The sequence below is a fragment of the Herpailurus yagouaroundi genome, unplaced genomic scaffold (genome assembly GCF_014898765.1).
Source record: "Herpailurus yagouaroundi ecotype Mexico unplaced genomic scaffold, PumYag 217, whole genome shotgun sequence".
In the NCBI taxonomy this organism is placed as follows: domain Eukaryota; kingdom Metazoa; phylum Chordata; class Mammalia; order Carnivora; family Felidae; genus Herpailurus; species Herpailurus yagouaroundi.
The window spans coordinates 4,178,149-4,197,440 of record NW_024412448.1 but is presented as its reverse complement, the minus strand read 5'-3'; the positions used below and the strand labels follow the sequence as shown (position 1 = coordinate 4,197,440).

The following is a 19,292-nucleotide window of genomic DNA, read 5'->3' as shown; positions in this document are numbered from 1 at the left end:
CATGCTCGGAGACTTCCCTGACTCCCGCAGCCCTTCCTACGCTCTGGTCCCTGCTCCCGTTTAGATTCCTAGGGAACCACTGGCGACTGCTGTCATTCAGCCGGCACACAATTATTGAGCCCAAGCTGTGAGCCCCACACGTGCTGGGTGTGGGTGGTCCAGCATCGTCTGGGCACCGGGCACGTGTGCCCCCGATGACCCACGACCACCCCGAGCCCCGTGCGGTAGGTCCTAACATCACCCCCGTCTGCAGGGAGGGAGAGCGAGGCTCAGAGAGGTGAACTAACTTGCCGGACGTCACAAAGCCAGCACGCTGGCCGAGCTGGGATTTGAATCCGGCTGGGTCTGCACCAGACCCGGAGCACGTAAGGTCACGTGGGACGGATGTAAGCCGGGGCGCGGAGGAGAAGGAATTTGAGGGAAGGGATTTGAGACGGACTCTTTCCTGATGTTGTCCCCTCCATAAGGTGTGTTCCATTAGAGCCCAGGGGGACCGATAACCTTTGTCTCAAGTGCTGCAGAGCAGAAAGCGTTTCAGGCGGAGCAGTCGGCTGGACCCGGTGAGGTTCACTGAGCTGTGTGTATTTCCCCCCAGGGAACCAGGCTGGGAATGAAACTGAGCCTGGCTTCCCACCGCGGGTCTTGGTCAGAGCCCCCCCTGGTGGTGCCATCTGCCAGTGCAGCGATACCTGTGGGTGCCCAGCACCCCCAGGGCCAAGGAGGAGGGACAGGTGTCCAGCACCCCCAAGGCCCAGGTAGAGAGAGAGGGGAGACAGGTGTCCAGCACCTCCAGGGCTGAGGCGGAGGGAAAGGAGGGACAGGTGTCCAGCAGCTCCAGGGTGCAGGCGGGGGGGACAGGTTCGGAGCTCCCACCTTTACTCTGAGCCAGGGGTGCCGGGCCTGGCCTGTGGCCTCATGGCTGAGGTCTTAGTGGCAGAGCCCAAATCAGGGCCTGGAGTCCCGATCAGGCCTTGTAGGGCCCCTGATCACATAAGGAGCTTGGATCTGGGAATTTGGGAAACCTGGTTGGCTTGAGCCTGGGAAACCTCCGTGTCTCCTTGGAGCTTCTGTCTCCTTGTTCCTAACGTGGGGGTAGTAACATCCATTCTGTGGTTACCCGGTGAATTCACTCCTGGCTTCCTCTTTCCCCTCCCTCCGCCTTGCTGCTCCCCTACCCTGGCTGCCCATGAGAATCCCTCAGGGGACCTCTTATATGCTCCTGATGCCCGGGCAGTTCCAGATGATTCTGGAGCAGTGATTCTCTCCTGGGGCCGGTTCTGCTGTAGGAGACATGTGGCAACATCAGGACACATTGTGGTCACAACTGAGTGTGGGCGTGTTTTTGGCATCTGGTGGGTGGAGGCCTGGAATGCTGTTCACTAAGTGCCCCCAAATACTGGGGACACAGCCGCCCACGACACAGTGATCCTGCCCGAATGTCTCAGTGCCCAGGCTGAGCACCCTTCCCAGCGGCTCTGACCGCCCCCAGACGACCAGGGAGGCCCAGAGGGGGGAAACTGTCTTGTTTTTCTAATTGTGGTAAAATAGACCTAACATCAACTTTGCCACTGTGGCCATTTAAAATCATGCAGCTCCGTGGCATTTAGCGCATTCACGGTTCGTCCACTGAAGACCGCTGTCTGGCCCCAAAATGTTTTCCTCCACACCCACTAAGCGGTCACTGGCCAATGCCCCTCCCCCAGCCACCACCCGTCTACCTTCTGTCTCTGTGGGTTTGTCCATTCCGGACGTTTCGTGTATCAGTGGAACCATACGGTCTGTGGCCTTTTGTGTCCGAGCATCGTGTCCGTGTCATTGCAGGACCTCATTCCTGTTCGTGGCTGACTAATATTCCAGGCGATTCTGACTGTGGTCGGATAGGAGAGCCCACCCTCAAGGGAAAGCAGGGGGGTGGGGGTGGGGTGCAGGGGGGTTGGCCACCGTGTGAGGAGGTCTTCTTGTAATAATGCTTTGGGGGCCGTATTTTTGCTTTCCGGCCCCCAGCCCCACCCAGGTCAGCTTAGGGTCTTCTGTGCTTAGAGCTGCTTCAGAGACGGTGGGCCGATCTCTGGGTGTGTGCAGGGGCCGTGGTGTGGTCAGGGGGTGCCTCCTCCACCAGGGAGCCCTGGAAATCCGTAACACTTGCTCCTCTGGCCCGAATCAGTCTGGTCAGGCTGAGGCTTTGTGCTGCGACAGGACCCACACGGACAGCATCCCTCCCTGCCTCCTGGCCTGGAGCGTGTGTGCTTCTCCCGGGGCTGACGGGGAAACAGCCTGTGTCCCAGGCGGGACCTGATAGGTGTTCTCGACCCAGCCGTGCGTGACAGGTCGTTGGGAGCTTAAAAGAGCGGATGTGCATTATGGAAGACGCTGGGGGCAGGCCCTGGAATCTGCATTTTTCGTAGGCGGACGGGAGCCAGATCTGGGCACTGGGCCAGTCCCTGCAGTACACGTTTGCTTCTTTACTCTCTGAGCCACGTGTGCGATCCCGTCTCCCCCACCACATGGGGGACCCCTGGAAACAAAAATGGTGTTCCTCGGCTCCCTCCCCCTCCCCCGCCCCGAAGTCCTGGATGGGGCTGGAAATCCTGGACTGAACGGTCGGCTCTATTGGACGTTGTGGAACCCACCTGGCCGCAAGGGAGGGCAGCATTGGGCTGCCTTGAAAAGGCCCGATGCCCAGGGGCTGCCCGGACCAACTAAGCCAGCACTGCTGGGAGTGGGGCCCAGGCCTGGGCGGTGTTTGAATCCCCCAGGGAGCTCCAGTGTGCAGCCTCGTTGAGAACCACAGCTCTGAAGGGGACGGCGGGAACAGGGGCGTGGTCCTTGTGCCTTGGACAGGGGGGCGTCTGAGCTGAGGTCCCGAGTGCCCGCACTGGTTGGAGCAGACACCCCGCAGCGGGGCTTGGCTTCGAGGACTGCAGTGCACCCATAGCCCCTCCTGGAACCAAGGCTGCCAACTTAACTGGGAACTGGGTCCCCAGGAGGGGTGCAGGCAGGCTGGCTCACGGGGTCCCTCTAGTGGCAGAACCGGAGAACTACATGCGGAGGCTGTGCGTCTGGCTGGGGGAGAACCAGGAGAGTAGCTCCTGTCTCTTAAATCAAATGTCTTCTAGGACGCCTTCTTCTTCCTTTTTTTTTTTTTTTTTTTGATGTTTTTATTTATTTTTGAGACAGAGAGAAAAGCACAAGCTGGGGAGGGGGCAGAGAGAGAGGGAGACAGGAACCACAGCGGGCTCCTCGCTGACAGCAGAGAGCCCACCGCCGGGCTCGAACTCACCACCTGTGAGTTCGACCTGAGCCGAAGTCAGATGCTTAGCGGACTGAGCCACCCCGGCGCCCCTTCTGGGGCGCGTTCTAAGAAATGATCTGAATTACAGAAATAAAACACATTTGCACGGAGATGTTCATCACAGTACTTTTTATAATGGAGAAAAGGGGGAAAGAATTTAAACCTCCAACAGCCGAGAACGATAAGCCAAGTCTGGTTCACCCTACTAGACAAAGGAGGTTTATCTGGGGTCAGGGAGCGCCCTGAAATCTTAGGCCACTTTTTGTACGTGTGCTCACGGGAGTACATTTTTCTGAGGAGGGGGCTCCTCCCGGCTTCTGGAAGTGTCTGTGGCTCCCGAATGTTTAGAACCTCGGTGCCACCAGATGGGAGAATATGCGTGTAGAAAGGCTGGGCCGCGGCGTGCAGACATACAGTGTATCAAAACCCAGGCAGGTGGCACATGTCGTGCACGTTTTGACTAAAGACTACAGAAAGGCCCTGATGCGTGGGGGCGGCCATCCGGAGCAGGGACGCCCCCTAGAACTTCCTGCCACGCCAGAGGTCGTCCAGACCGGTGCCGTCCGATGTAATAGCCGCTGGCTTCACACGGCTGAGGAGCTCTTGCAATGTGGCTGGCGCGGGGCGCCTGGGTGGCTCCGTGGGTTAAGCGTCTGACTTCGGCTCAAATCACAATCTCGCGGTTTGTGGGTTCAAGCCCCGCGTCAGGCTCTGTGCCGACGGCTTGGAGCCTGGAGTCTGCTTCCGACTCTGTGTCTCCCTCTCTCTCTGCCCCTCCCCTGCTCACTCTCTGTCCCTCTCTCCCAAAAATAAATAAACAATAAAAAGTTAAAAAAAATATGGCTGGTATGACTTGAGGTACTTTGTTTTTTCAATTGTATGTGATATTGACTGATACAAATTTAAACAGCGTGTGTGGCCACCGGGTTGAGAGGAGGATGTGCCAATGTGTTAAGATCCTGGTGATCGTGAGTAATATTTTACTTTTCTCAGTTTTCAAAAATGTTGTTCTGTGATTCTGTTCATTTTGTGATCAAAACAAAACAAAGCAAAACAGGTTTTAGAAACGGAGAGACAGTTAAACTCCTGCCTGGCTCAGACTGGCTCACCCTGGCCTGGCCTGTAGGCTTGTTAACCAAAAGGCCCTCTAGGGTTCTCAGTAACTGCGGTCCTGCCAGCAAGACTGATGCTAATGACCTGCCACCCGGTCCCCAGAGCTGTGCCCCCGTACCCGGGGAACCACTGCTGCATCCGCTCTCGGTGGATTCGCTTGTCGTTCTTGGTGCGTGTTCCTTGCATGGCCGTCCCAAGTGAAGGGTGGTGTGCGGGGTTACAGAGACCCTCACCACGCGGGGACTCTCATGGAGGCTTCCTTGGCGCAGTGGTCCAGCCAGCTCAGACAGGGGTCTAGGTGAACCGGGCACAGGCCCCGGGGGAGCATGGGCTGGTGAGAGCTGGCCCCGCCTACACTCATGGTCGGGTACTTGGATGCCCACATACCTCCAGCCTTTCCTCTTCCTCCTCCCCATGCACACCACCAGCGGCCCGGAGCAGGCCCGCCGGAGCTGGAATGTTCTCTCCTTTGCGCCGAAACCCCAGCCAGCCTGCGGGCAGGGAAGATCTTCTTCCCTGAGGCCCTGCCGCTGCCTGTGCGCCTTGTTCAAGCTGCACCTGAAATCCGCTGCCTTGTGCGTTTGCTTTCTCTCGAGTCCCACCGGTCTGTCTTACCAGCGCCGTCCATCAGAACGTTCTGCAGTGGCGGATGCCGTCCAGGCGGCGGTTATTGGCCACGTGTGGCTATCGAGCCCTGGAAATGTGCCTCTTGGGACTGAGCCCAAGAGATTTTTAATTGTTTGTCCTCGATGGATTTGAATTTTGATAGCCCCATGCGGCAAGCAGCCTCCATGCCAGGCCGTGCGCGTCCGCAGGAGACCGTCCTCTTGGGGACAATTAGGGCGGCGCGGAGGGTTCTCCAGGTTCTCCATTGAAAAGAAAAAAGGGGTAAAATCCCAAGTGGCCAGGTGCCCCCTCCCTCGTGGCTGATTTCCCGGGGGTGGCCAGAGAGTTCGGGTGACCCTGAAGCCACAGGCAGAAGCCACAAGGAGGGATGTCACCGGCTCCAGCCAGCCGTCCCCGCAGGGCATGAGGCGGAAATAAATGGTATCTTAAGTGCTTTTTGCCTTTAGGAGGAAAAGGCTGCATGACACCAGGGTATCAGCCGTAAAGGCTGAATTATTTATCGCTATCGTCGTCGTTGGTGTAACTGGCCCCGTGCTCAGGGGACAGAAATGAGGCGAGAACCCCAGTCTCTGAGATGGATGCAGAACTGGTGGGCTCAGGGGCCCAGGACTGAGCACCTGGGGGTGTCACTGCCAGGGTGCTGCCAGGGGGGCCCTGGGGGTGCCGTCCAGGGTCACCCTAAGCCAGCCAAGGGCGGCAGGTGGTGTGAGACCTCAGTTCTCTCGCTTCTAGCGGGTTTCACACATAGCCTCTCCTGTTCTGCCGGGCCTGTGCAGGGGAGGGGGCTGGAAGGACGTGACCCTGAGCGGACCGGGGGGCGCTGTGGCCGACGGACGTCGCGGGAGGCCCCTCCAGCCCCAGCAGGACGAGGTGGCGGTGGGGAGGGCCTGGGGGGCCGCCACCACCCGGGAGAGGGGGTGCCGACCGCGGGCCAGCTGTGGGGTGCCAGGCGGACCGGCCGGGAGTTGGCGGGAGGTGCGCTGGCCGGGAGCTCGAAGGGGTGCGTCCCCTCCCTCGACATTTCCAGAAGCCACCTCCCAGCCGAGTCGTGGGCCTGCCCGGTGCCCCGTGCCCCCCGGGACGCTCCGGAACAGCACCCCCCGCCCCTCCTGGGCCCTCAGCAGCAGCCTGGCAGCCAGGAAAGCTGGCAGCTTCCAAAGATCTGTTGTTTGGGTTTGTTTGTGCTTCTGTAACTGGGAGCTGAGATTTATTTCTTTAAAACATCCCATCTCCCGACACCCTGCAATCTGTTCTGTGCTTCGTTAGGACTAATCTCGTCTTCTGTTTCTGTAGCGCTCGGCGGGCTCTGTGCCCGCGTCTCTGCCTCCCGTCCACGTGTCCCCCCTCCCCCGTCAAGGTGCCAGCACCCCCCTCCCCCCGTGCCTGGGGGAGGGGGGCGACACCCAGGTCTGAAGGAAGCTGCTTCGGGAAGGGCAGCGGCAGGGCCGAGCTCTGTGTCCAAGGCCAAGGATGTGCCCTTCGCCGTCTGGCCCTCAGCCTGGGGGGGCCCACTGCTCCAGCAACTCGGAGGGACTGCCCGAGAATCCACGCTGGGCCTCCACAGTGCCCGGTCCTTTGATGTCCAACTCTGGGCCGCTGTCTGGGGAGGGGAGGGGCCCCGTGGGTCGTGTAGGGCTTGGAGTCTGGCGAGCTCCGTGGTCAGACCCAGATGTGAACCTGAGCCCCACCCCGATCGCTGGGGCGTGACCTTGGCAAGGCGTTTAAGCTCCCTGTGCCTTGGTTTCCTCATCTGTGAAATGGGGCCATGACTCCGCCCAGAGCGTGTTGCCGGTGGTAACGTCGTGACCGCTGCCCGCCCAACTGGGAGCGCTTTGTGTTGGGGGCTTGGGTCTGCTGCAAGGAAGGAACCCGAACCCGGCAGCCTAGAACAACGGAATTGGAGTCTCCTTCCCCAGACAGCCTGGGGGCTGGATGTCTGAGATCAAGGTGCCTTCAGGCCACGTCTCCTCTTGAGTTTTTTCCAACATTTAAAAATGCTCAAAACCATCCTTCACATAAAAACCTGCACACGGATGCTGGTGGCAGCCTGTGTCATCACTGCCGAAAGTTGGGAGCAAACGAGGGGTCCTTCTGTGGGTGAATGCAGAAATAAACCATTTGGTCCATCCAGACGAGGGGATTTTGTTCGGCGCTAAAAAGAAACGAGCTATCAAGTCACGAAAAGACGTGACGGAACCTTGAATGCCTATCACCGAGTGAAAGAAGCCGGTCAGAAAAGGCTACGTGCCGTGCGGCCCCAACCGTGTGACCTTCTGGGAAAGGCAGAGCTTTGCAGACAGCAAGAGGGCCAGGGGAGGGGTGGACAGGGCACGGAGGACGTTCAGGGCAGGGAGACCACTCCGTCTGATTCTGTAATGGCAGATATGTGTCATCGTCCCTTTGCCAAACCCACAGAGAGGACGAGACTGAGATGGGCCCGTGCAAACTGTGGACGGCGATTATTATGGTAATGGGTTGATCCGGGTTCATCAATCATAACAAGTGGACCACGCAGTGCCAGATGATAATATAAGGAAATCGTGCGTGTGGGTGTTAGGGGGTATATCTAGGACCCTTCTACTCAGTTTTTCTGTAAAGCTAAAACTGCCCTAAGAAATTAAATCTGTTCGTTTTTTTTTTTTTTTTCTTAAGTTCTCAGCCGTTGGGCTGTACAAAGACAGCGGGCCATAATGTGCTAATTCTGGTCCAAACCAGCCCTGTCCGGTAGAAATGTAATATGAACCACATACACGATTTAAAATTTTCTAATAGTCTCATTTTTTTGAGACTCTAATAGCCTCAAAAGTTTTTTAAAACTTTTATTTATTTATTTTTTTACTTTGTATTATTTTTTAAATGTTCATTTATTTTTTTGAGAGACAGAGAACAAACGGGGGAGGGTCAGAGAGGGAGACACAGAATCCAAAGCAGGCTCCGGGCTCCTAGCAGGTGTTCAGCACAGAGCCCAACGCGGGGCTCGAACCCACGAACCATGAGATCGTGATCCGAGCCGTGACCCGAGCCGAAGTCGAACGCTTAACTGACGGAGCCGCTCAGGCCCCTTAAAAACTTTATTTTAAAAGTAGGGGCCACTGGGTGGCTCAGTCGGTTAAGCGTCCGACTCTTGATCTCGGTTCAGGTCATGATCTCACCGTTCATGGGATCGAACACAGGGTTGGGGTCTTGTGCTGACAGTGCAGAGCCTCCTTGGGATTCTCTCTCTCTCTCTCTCTCTCTCTCTCTCAAAAGCTAATAAACAAGCTTACATAAAATAACGGTAGAGTTTGCAAAACAAAATGTGCGGGGAGGCCCCACGTACCCTCCACCCAGCAGCACGTCCCGCATAAAACCATGGCACGCCTTCCAAGCCAGGAAACCGAGGTGGGTGCAACCCGAGGTCTCGAGGTTTTACCGGCACCTTCTGTGTGCACCTGCCTGCAGAGCTCTGTGAGCCGTGTCCCCTGAGTAGCTTTGCGCCCCCCACCACGGCCCCCCCGTATATTACGTCAGCACCACCGAGAAGACCGTCCCGCCGTGGGGTTGCTTTTGAATCTTTGCCAACAGTCAGCCGGGCGTGTTTTGAGTGGGTCTCACAGCCACCCTTTAAAAAGTGAAAAAGAGACGTGTCAAATTCATTTCAACAATCCCCAAATATTGCCGTTTCAGCTTGTGATCGGTAGCAAGTTTTTGGCGAGAAATGTTGACGTCCCGTCTCCGTACCAAGTCTTGGGAATCCTGTGTGTCCGCTACGCGGAGAACGCATCTCAGGGGTAACCCCCTGCGTCGCACGCGCTTGATGACGCGTGTGGCTTGGGACCGCCTCGTTGGCCAGCTCTGGTTGGTGTTCTGCTTTTTTCTTGGTTTGGGTTTCTCTGGCCAGCTCTCTCCCCGGAGCCTCCCTCTCCCAGAGGAGAACGGTCTGCGGACCTGCCCCCTCCCTGGCTCTGAGCAGGATTCCAGAGGTCCCCGGCCACCAAAAGTGTCACCCAAGGGAACCACTGCACCTGCTGGGTCGCCTTGAAGTCATACTGCTGCTGGCTGCCCGCCCAAGGACCCTCGGCTCGTCAGAAAGCTGACCTCTTTCTATGAGAGCTGTGGGCACAGGGAGGAGAGAAAAGCACCAATCCCTCCAGAACCGAAAAGAAGGAAGTCCAGCCTCCAGGAGAGGCAGGACTCCCTGGGGACGCCGAGCTCCCGCTGCAGGAGGCTCTTCAAAGGACTGGGAAATGAAATGGTCGTCCTCTCCCGCTCAGCTCACACGCCGCGACAGCCCCTCTGGGGGTCCTCGACGCAACCCTGGATGATTTGTTGCACGGGGGCCGCGGGCTGCTCCCCGGGGAGCTGGGCTGCTCCAAAGGCTTGGAGCCGCCTTCGGGAGCGGGAAGCCAGAGTCCCCGGGGCCCCTGCTGTTGCATCAGCAGCCCCGGCAGGAGCTCGGCAGGGCCCGAGGCCCCGCGTGAGCCTCCGGGAGATGTGAGCGTGAGGTCACAGAGGCGGTGACGCGGCAGCGCCTCCCGGGTGAGGCGGGGAGTTGGCGCTCTGTCTGGGGGGACCCACGCCTGGCTGTTTCGCTGCAACCCGATACCTGATGGGATCCTCCCCAAAAGGGAGAGGCGGTGGCGAATGACCTTTGTCTCTTGATTGAAATGTTCTTGTGTCCGCTGTTTGACTTAGCGCTCATTCCCAGCAGAGCAAACAGAGAGGACGTTTTTACTCGGGCTTGGTGTTCCATTCAACCGATGTTTCTCAGACACCTGTGGTCGGCGGGGGACAAATGGCTCCCAGTAGCCCCTCTGCGATCTCCAGAACATGCTGCTTTGCTTCGAGGACCCTGAGATGATCCAGGGAAGCCGGAGCCCCCGGCCACACTGGTCCAAACCCCCTGCCCTCTGAAAGCTGAGGCTTGGACCTCGGTGCCAGCAGGTGGCCCTTGAGCGAGTCCCGGGCCTTCCTCAGCTGCAGGCAGTGACACAGACGGTCCCTAAGCGTGGCAATGCTGGAACCCTCCCCCAGGTCACATCCCAGCTGTGCCCGGCCACGCGCCCTGGCAAGCCCCCACCTTCTCTTCCACGCGACAGGCACCACGACTGATGTGTCCACGAGGCCGTCTTGAGGGGTGGCCCCAAGGGGCACACGAGGTCCCGAAAACCACGGCCAGGAGCCACCCCACCCCGTGTCATCCCTGGTCCCCGGAGAAGGGAGCGTGGAGACCGCCCCAGGGTCGGATGGGCACACCCCTTCTCTTACACTTTGATGGTCTTCGAGATGGGGTGCAAACCCTTTCGAGAAGGGGGCCCTGTCCTGAGGGGCTTTGGAGCCAGAAAGGGCTATAGGAAAGAGGTGCCTGGGACACATGGGAGTAAGAAGCTGGACGTGGGAATGTTCTGGAAGCGGGGTGGGGAGAGTAGCTGTCTTGTGGGCACTGGAAGGAGACCCGTACGTGTCACAGGCGTGTGGGGGCAGAGTAGGAGACGCTGGGCCCAGCAGAGGGGGCCGGTAGGCAACGTGGCCTCTCCCAGGGGCCCCAGGGCTGGTGGTCAGGGCCGGTCCCTGTAGATGGTAAAGACATCAAGGTCTGTCTCACTTCTCTAAATATTTAAACACTGGAAGGATTATTTTTGGTAGCTACGGTCTCTCTCCGAGCCTGGCGGGCTGCCGGGAAGGGTGTCGAGTGACAGCAGGCTCCCTGCACGCTCCCCGTGCTCCCCGATCTCGAGATCCGATGGCCGCCGTTTAATTGGGGTCACGCCCCGCCTCTTGGGAGCGTGTGGACAGACAGAGGCTCCTAGACTTTCCCCTGTGGGTGAGAGTGCAAACACGCGTGTCGGGTCTGCGAAGTCTCCCTGACGGCAGCTCCTAGGGCTTCTGAACCGCGAGCGGCGGAGCGCAGGGCCAGGAGCCAGCCGGGCACCCCAGGGAGTCGCCGCGCTCCGCCAGAGCCACCTGGGGTGAAAGGGCGCATTGTGCGCCCCGCAGCGCGAGGGGAACCTGCAGAGAGGCGTCTTTGTTGGGCACCCGGCAGACGTGCACAGCGCACGCTTCCCGCGCAGGGGACAGGCGCGGGCCATCGGGTCCCGGCTCTTTGCAGAGCGCCCGCCGGCTCTCTCCGGCCCCGGGATCGGGTCCGGCCAGGCGGCAGGGCCCCTCCGCTTCCCCCCGCCTTCCCCCCTCCCCCCCCCCCCCCCCCGCCGGGAAGGACGAGGCTGGCAAACACCGCCCCCAAAACTCCATTTTCCAGGAGGTGGCATTTCAGCTGCGGGAGGGATCTCCGCGTGCCCAGCAGATGGCAGGCTTCCTCCAGATCAGCCAGGGGTGTCCACTGCCCGCAGCGCCCGCCAGGCTTCCCTGGCCCCTCCCCGGCGCCCACACCCGGTCTGCTCAGGGCTGGGGGACCTCCCCTTGGTTGTGGCCAACCCTGGCCACCTCCTCCTCGTTGGGGGGCGGGGGTTGCCAAGCACTCAGCGTGGACGTGAGCCGGGCAGTCCTGAAATCTCAGCCTGCTACAGGGGCTGGCTGGCTGCGTGCTGCTGGGGAGGGGGACACAAGCTCAGACCCGGGCCGGGCTCCCTCAGCTGTGGGACCCGCGGATACTCCTTCCCGGTGGCCCCTCTCCGTTTCCAGCCGGCTCCCGTCTCCTCACCGAAGTCTGGGTGTTGCGGGTAGACGGTTGCCAGCATGGCCTCCCCTAACCGCACATCATGCCAACCACGGCCTCCCCAGAGACCACGCAGGCCCTGGGCAGGCTTGGCCCCCCGCCCCGGAGCACAGGCACCTGCTGCTGATAGAGCCGGGATGTCGGGCAGCGGTCAGCTGGATGCAGCCAGACACAGGGATGCGGTCTGTCCTTCCCGGTGCCCCCGGAACACGCTGGACGCCGTGCACGCGCTGACCCCAGGGCGCGAACGAAGAGTAGAGAATAGAGGGGAGGAACCCCAAAGAACTGAAAGCGGGGACTCAGCTACGTGCACACCCGCATCCAGAGCAGCATTAACTCACGAAGGCCAAAAGGCGGGAACGGCCCAAGTGTCGGTCGACGGATGGAAAACACAACGCAGCCCGTCCACACGGGGGAATATTGTTCAGCCTTAAAAAGGAAGCAAGTCCCGACACCCGCTACCCCATGGACGGACCTCGTGGACGCTCAGTGAGGACAAATCCTGTGGATTCCGCTTACGTGAGGTTTCTAGAGCCCTCGTTTACAGAGAGACAGAGACTTGAACAGAGGGCACCAGGGGCCGGGGGAGGGGAATGGGAAGCTGGCACGTAATGGGGACAGAGTTTCTGTTTGGGACGATGACAGTGTTCTGGAGACGGACGGTGGTCGTGGTCGCACAACGATGTGACTGTGCACTTAAAAGGGGCTAGAACGGTAAATTTGATGTTGCCTTTTGCCACGATAGGAGAAGAGAGAGGGGCAAAGGAGCTGAGGTCGGCAGGGTCACTGGAACGCGAGAAGCCACCTGGGTGCTCGTCTTTCCAGTGTTTTGAGAACCAGTGTTTTGGACGCGGTCCAGAAGTTTGCGTGGATTTTCCACCATCCCGGCAAGCGGTCTCGGACCTCAGGCCTGGACGGACAGTCTGGCTCAGCCACTGTGGCGCCCCGGCCAGAGGGCTGGCGGTGGCCTGGGCTCCCCATCCAGGGTCTCCCTCGCTGGCGGGGGCCACTCTATGACACGGACACCGGCTCTAGACACAGCTTGTCTGGCCCGAATCGAAAGCAGCTTGGAGTAAAGTCTGGAGCCTTCCGGAGCCTCTGCAGGGCAGGGAAACCTGGAGGGAGCTCTTCCAAGAGGATGTGATCATCAGAGAGATACCACCTTCCCGTTTTCCAGAACTTAGGAAACTAGGTTCTCCCCCCGGACTCCTGGAGCAGGCCCTTCTGGGTGTGGGCGCTGGGCCCGAGGTGCAACGAGGTGTCCACGGGCCTGGGGCCAGCTCCCCGACAGGACCCCTGAATCGAGCACCCCGCGAGGGTGCGTCTCGACCCACTAGGCCGCCACTGGGAATCCAGAAGGGGAGCGTCAGGGAGGGGCTGGCTGGGCCTGCGGGCCTGGAGGGCACCCCCTTTTAGAGCATAAGCACTGGATTTTCTTCTTATTTACTTTTGAGAGAGAGAGAGAGAGAGCATGAGCAGGGGAGAGGGGCAGAGGGAGAGAGAGAGAATCTTAAGCAGACTCCACACTCAGCGCAGAGCTCAACGTGGGGCTCGATCTCATGAACCGTGAGATCACAACCTGAGCCACAGGAGCAGGATCTTCAACCGGCTGAGCCTCCTGGGCGCCTCTGGTTTTTCTATTTTAATGAAGGCTCTAAAGTCCTCTCAGCCTGTGGCAAAGCAGGCAAAGGGGAGCTCGGGGTCGTGGGCAAAATGAGTGAGGGACGCCGAGGAGGCCTCCGGGGAGGCGGCAGGAACGAGGCTAGCCAAGGCGGCCCCCTCTGTTATTGCCGGGCCTTGCCGTGGCCGCCGTCAGGGGCCCACGCCGCACTCCCTCTTGCTTTGGTTCAGGGCGGCAGGGAGTCGGGTACAGATCGGGGCGGAGATCCCCGGGCCGACGCCCCACCTCCCTGCAGGGCACGCCTGCCTTCTTTCTCGTCACCCATGGTGGGTGTTTCCGAAGTCTGGGTCCAGAAATAGTTGCTACATGGTGGGCCCTACGGGTTTGGCAGGTGTCCAAGTTCGACCACAACCTGCGCTGAAAGGCCAGCGCCCTTGACCACGCAGGGCCCCCGGCGAGGACCTCAGGCAGTCCCAGGGCCCACGCCTGGGGCCATTGCTCGTGGAGTGGTGACTCAGCACCCATCGCCTCTGCCGTGCAGGGCCGTCCTATTGACCGTGCGGGTTCAGACTTGCCCACGTGGGGAGAAGCCTTTAAAACAGTTCTGAACTCAGCCAAGGCCCTGAGCCCTGGAGGCTCTGGGGAGGGCAAAGACGAGGGACACTTCTTAGGGCTTCCTCTGTGGCAGACGAAACAAAACAGAACAAAACACCAGCATGTCTTTTCCTCTTTGAGATAATCTAGCACTGTGCTTGTTTTGGGGGCCTCTCTGTCACTCGGGCTCGGAGCAGAAAGCTCACGCTGTTAGAGGTGACAGGGCCTCACCCCGTCTGCTCCCTAGACCCGTAGGTAAGGGAGTTAAGGAGGCTTTGGGTGGCTTAACCCGCCTGCCGGGGGAGAGCCCGTGAACAGGCAGGGAGGGACTCAGCTTGGATGACCCCAACTCCAGTTATCTATCGGGCGAAATTCGCTCCTGGCTCTCGGCGCTTGTCCATCAGGGAAACACAGTGCTGCTTGTGAGGGTCTTAAGTGCCCTCCCTACCACTCGGGGTGCCATCGGGACCACTGGAACCCTGTCTCTGAGTTCCCTGGCCTTTCACGTAGACGGTAGAAAAACGTCCCTGCCAACCCCTCTGCGTTTTGTTTGTGTGTGTGTGTGTGTGTGTGTGTGTGTGTGTGTGTGTGTTTTCCAGTCTAAGAAACGTCCTTTGGGGAAATCGTTTCCTTCTTTACTGACTGAAAGGCTTTTCCTCGCCAGAACTGAGGGTTCTGGGTCCCCAGGAAGGGCCTGCCATGAGAAGGCAGGTGTGGGCCGTGCTGTGGTGTCGCCATCTAGGCTGGCGGGAACCCAGGACGCACAAGCAAGCCCAGGGCTTTGGGCAGGTCTGGCCGCGACAGGCTTCACCGTACTGGGCAGAATTAGGCTTCGGTTTTTCAAGACTGTGGCCAGCAAAACAAGCAGGGGGCCACTGAGTGTCGCTTTGTGGCTGGTTACCACTTAAAGGACCAACATCCCAGGCATAGAACCTTCCAGAAAAATGCCCTCCACCCCCAAAGCTAATGATTTGGGTTTTGGTCCCCTTGTTTTGGAATTGGTCTGCTGAGTGGCTGGTGTGTGCCAGGAGAATTCTTCGGTACAGAACACAGAATTCGGATTCACCAGGAGGAGCCCCGGCTGGCCGAGCAGGGTGCAGCCATCTGGGCCCTGTCTGACTTTCCCCCGCCATTCTACGATGGGGCAGACCCATGGCCGGGAGCCCCATCCCGGCCGTGCCCACCACGCCCCTTGGCAGCATGCCTGATGGAGCCGACTGTGGGTCTGGACTTAACGCATAGCTCTCTCCAGCTGACAAAGGGAGACTATGTCCAGTTTGGGCGAATTGGCCACAACCGTTCCTGGAGCCGGGGAGAGAGGCCCATCAGCCGGTGTGACTTCTTTGGGTGGAATTGCTTTGTTTTGTGACTCTGGAAAGAGCGCACAAGACCGGACAGATGCCCACTTGCCAAGGAGGCCAGGGCTGGTGGCCAGGCCAGCGCGTCCCTGTAAATGTCAGGGAAAATGTTGAAAGTAAATACCTGTGATGATTTCTGGGTGGGCGTAATACCTTCCCCTCTTTCCTAATCCCAGCACCTAGGGCCCGATCCCCGGGGGCAAGCTTTTGTCCTTTCGTTACTACAGGTCGGCCGGGGCCTGGGCAGGAACAGGAAATCCTGGCTTAAATCACACACCTGCTCGGTCGGTTCAGCGTCTGACTTCGGCTCAGGTCATGATCTTGCGGTTTGTGGGTTCGAGCCCCACGTCGGGCTCTGTGAGGACAGCTCGGAGCCTGGAGCCCGCTTCGGATTCTGGGTCTCCCTCTCTCTCTGTCCTTCCCCCACACGCGCTCTGTCTCTCTCTGCCTCTCAAAAATAAATAAATGTTAAAACACACGCACACACACACATATACATGCACATGGGCAAACATACCTGTACACATATGTGCACACACAGCCACATGCGTGTACTCGCCCGCCCACACACATGTACTTCACATGCAGACACATTAAGGCACACGCGGGCACGCACACATGTACGTGTGCCCACATGCACACACGAGCATTCACGTATGCACACAGGCACACACGTACGTGCACACACATACACATACAAACACAAAGTTTCGAGGAGAAAAACTTGAAAATTGTTTGAGTCAGAAGAAAATACTCAATATCCTCCTTTCTTTGTTTTTGTTTTTGTTTTTTTCACCACTTTCAGAATTGCTGGGATGGTTTTTGCAAATTTAAGATCTTCTCCTTCAGAGGCACCTGGGTGGCTCAGTAGGTTAAGCATCTGACTCTTGGTTTTGGCTCAGGTCATGATCCCAGGGTCGTGGGATCCACCAGCCCTGCGTGAGCATGAAGCCTGCTTGGGGTTCTCTCTCTCCCTCTGCCCCTCCTCCGTGCACACACGTGTGCCTTCTCTTCCTCTCTCTTCCTCTCAAATAAAATAAAATAATAATAATAATAATAATAATAAAATAACCCCCTTAGAGAAATGCTCGTTCCTCGCCGGCACCCAGATATTCTGGAACAATTCCCATGTTGGTTTGGGTTGGGGTCCTGGGCGAGGACACTGGCCGCACTCCCATGACGGATCCTGGTCCTGACCATCTGTTGCCTGCAGTGGGGATGCCTGGGCCCCACCTCACGTCCGGAACCCTCTGTGGAAACACAGTGTATCCCAGGGGGCCTTGTTCCAAGGCTGCTGAGGCATGGGAACTGGAGAATCGCAGCGGGAGAGATCACAGGGCAAGAGGGCACAGCTGACCGAAAATGCAGACCCTCCCAGAGGTCATGACAAATGCAGCCGGTGGCAGGGGTGGGGGGCTGGCATTCAGCAGCCCCCCCACCCCCGCCAAGGCACCCCCGGCCTCCACCCCCTGCCCGGCCTGCCCAGGGGTGGGCCTCACTCACCGGTCTGGCTGCAGGCTTCTCACTCAACCAAACCTTCCCATCGACCTAACAGGGGTGACGTGTCCCACCGAAGACGGGGGACTCGGGGTTCAAGCACACACCCCCTGCAGGGTCAGGTTTGCGGAAACTTTGCGAGTGAATGGTACACCCAGCTGGGATTGTGGTTTCCAAGATGAAACCCGCTCACAGGGGTGGCTCTGCCCTTCGATCACAAGAGGTGATCAGAGAGGCACCCTGGGCGGACATACCCTGGCCGTTCATCCTTCCAAACCGGGTGTTACGCTCAGCGCCTCTGCTTTCCAAGATGGAAACCACCTTTGGCGGGGGCGCCCGGGTGGCTCAGTCCGTTGAGTGTCCAGCTTTGGCTCACGGCATGATCTCACGGTCCGTGAGTTCGAGCCCCACACTGGGCTCTCTGCTCCCAGCACAGAACCCACTTTGGATCCTCTGTCTCCCTCTCTCTCTCTGCCCCTCCCCAGCTCTCCTGGTCTCTCTCTCTCTCTCTCTCTCTCTCTCTCTCTCTCTGTGTCAAAAATAAACAAAAAGAAACCACCTTTGGCCGAGGAAAGGTCTCTCCCCTTCTGTTCTGTCTTCTCCAGGGGGGGTCTTGGGGTGGGGGGACTTCACAAGGGTGCTCTGCAGGGAGGGGCTGGTCTCCAGAGCTGTCCTGGGGGCCGTATAACCGACCGCCAGGGGTGATAGGAAGGATGCGGGACTGAGGCGTCTGCTCTCAAGCTCTGAAACTTTTGAAACTGCATTAGTGCCGATCAAAGCATCGGCGTGGATCGGACTTCTGCCTTGGAGGGTGACAACCAGAGATCCCGCGCTCATGAAGGGAGTGTGGACTTGCGGCGTGGAGCTGTGCCCAGCGTGTGCTACACACACAAGGTCCGAGACCGGGGAACAAAGCCAGTGGTGGCTTTTGGCCCAACGTGGGTGGATGTGGACCAAACGCACACCTCTGCCCCCTCCCGCCTCCCGCGCACTGGGACCGGGCAGTAATCGGCACAATGCAGTGATTTATTCACGCGCTAATCAAACGCTTTTATTTTCTGATTATCTCTCCGGGTGATGGATGGCGGACACCAGGGCAGTCAACATATAAACAGACTCCGGCCGGAACATCTCAGGGAAGAAACCCGCCGCTCCGGAGGACGGCACCCCCTTCCGCCGCCTGGCAAAGAGTTTCATTGGGAAAAATTATTTTCCATAACCTTTTTGCTTTCCATTTAAATTAAGCTTCGCCAAGCAAGTTTGGCAGTAACAGAGGGCTCCTAATTTGGTCCCCCTTGACCTCTGCCGCCTTGATTGGCAGCCCGCTGCCGGGCTGGAGGTTGTGCCTGGGAGGTGAGAGTGAGCAGAAAAAATGCCCTAGGACAGCTCTGTGTCCCCCGAGGACCCGGGCGGAGGGGGGAGTGTGCAATTAGGTCTTCACACAGAAAGTTAATTAGCTACTAAATAGCATTTAGCACAGTTTACGATGGGAAATGCATGTCCGCGAAGCAAATGGAGGGGATCAATGGAGAGGGGCTTCCACGGGGCGAGGGCAGCCCTAGCCTGCTGGCGCGCCCCCTCTCTGGTCCTACTCGGTGCCAGGACCTCGGGGCTGGGCCGGGGGTGGGGGACGGAGCCAGCACAGCCCAGGAGAAGGACCGGCCGTGTCCCCAGGATCGGGCGCCTCTGCGAGGGAGGGCCGGAAGCTCCGGGACGGGGCGGGGACCGTCGCCCCAGCAGCCCGCCTGGCCTCCGAGTGGCTCCCCTGCCTAGCGCATACCACCCGGCCTCCCCGTCCCACGCGTGGCTTAAATACGCCTTTGGTTCCCGGGAACCTCGTCCCTAGCGGGTTGAGTCGTGTGCCCGCCAAAATTCACCTGTACCCGAAACCTCGGATGTGACCTTCCTCGGAGGGCCTTCACGGGTGTAATTGAGGATTTCGTCCACACGGTTTCAGGGTGGGTCCCGGGGTGGGTGTCCTCGGAAGAGACAGCAAAGGACAGACGGACACAGGGGGAAGGCCGTGTGAGGACAGAGGCAGGGGTCGCAGGGGTGCATCGACAAGCCAAGGACACCAGGGATGCCGGAAGCTACCAGGTGCTGGAAGAGGCAAGGCAGGATTCTCCCCTGGAGCTTCCGGAGGGAGCGCGGCCCTACGGACGCCTTGATTTCAGACTGCTGCCCTCTAGGGCCGCAGGACCATGCGTTTCTACTGTTCTTAGGCACCCGGTTGGGGTGATTTGCTAGGGCAGCCCCAGGAAACTGACTGTCGTGGGCCACAGTAGGCCCTGACTACGGTCTATGGGCGCTACTGCCTGAAGCCAGAGGATGGCCTGGCGGGTGGGGGGCAGGGGTCCCCCCAAAGGCCAGGAGGGTCAGGACCACCTTTGTTTGCTGTAAGACCTGAGTCCCGACTTAGGTGTTGGTCATTTGACCTTCTAGTTTTATTTCCCTATTGAAACTGTGAGTGGATTGCATGGGGTCAATTTTTTTTTTTGTCTGTAGAGGAGAGGTTTTTGCTTTGTTTGTTGTTGT

The 19,292-nt window shown here is 58.9% G+C and overlaps 1 protein-coding gene across 2 annotated transcripts in view; it reads left to right on the top strand.

The window, feature by feature from the left end:
• The window catches only part of TBC1D16 (TBC1 domain family member 16), an 80,494-nt gene that overhangs the window by 21,186 nt on the left and 40,016 nt on the right, over positions 1-19,292 (top strand). The gene's annotated exons all lie outside the window — the stretch shown is intronic.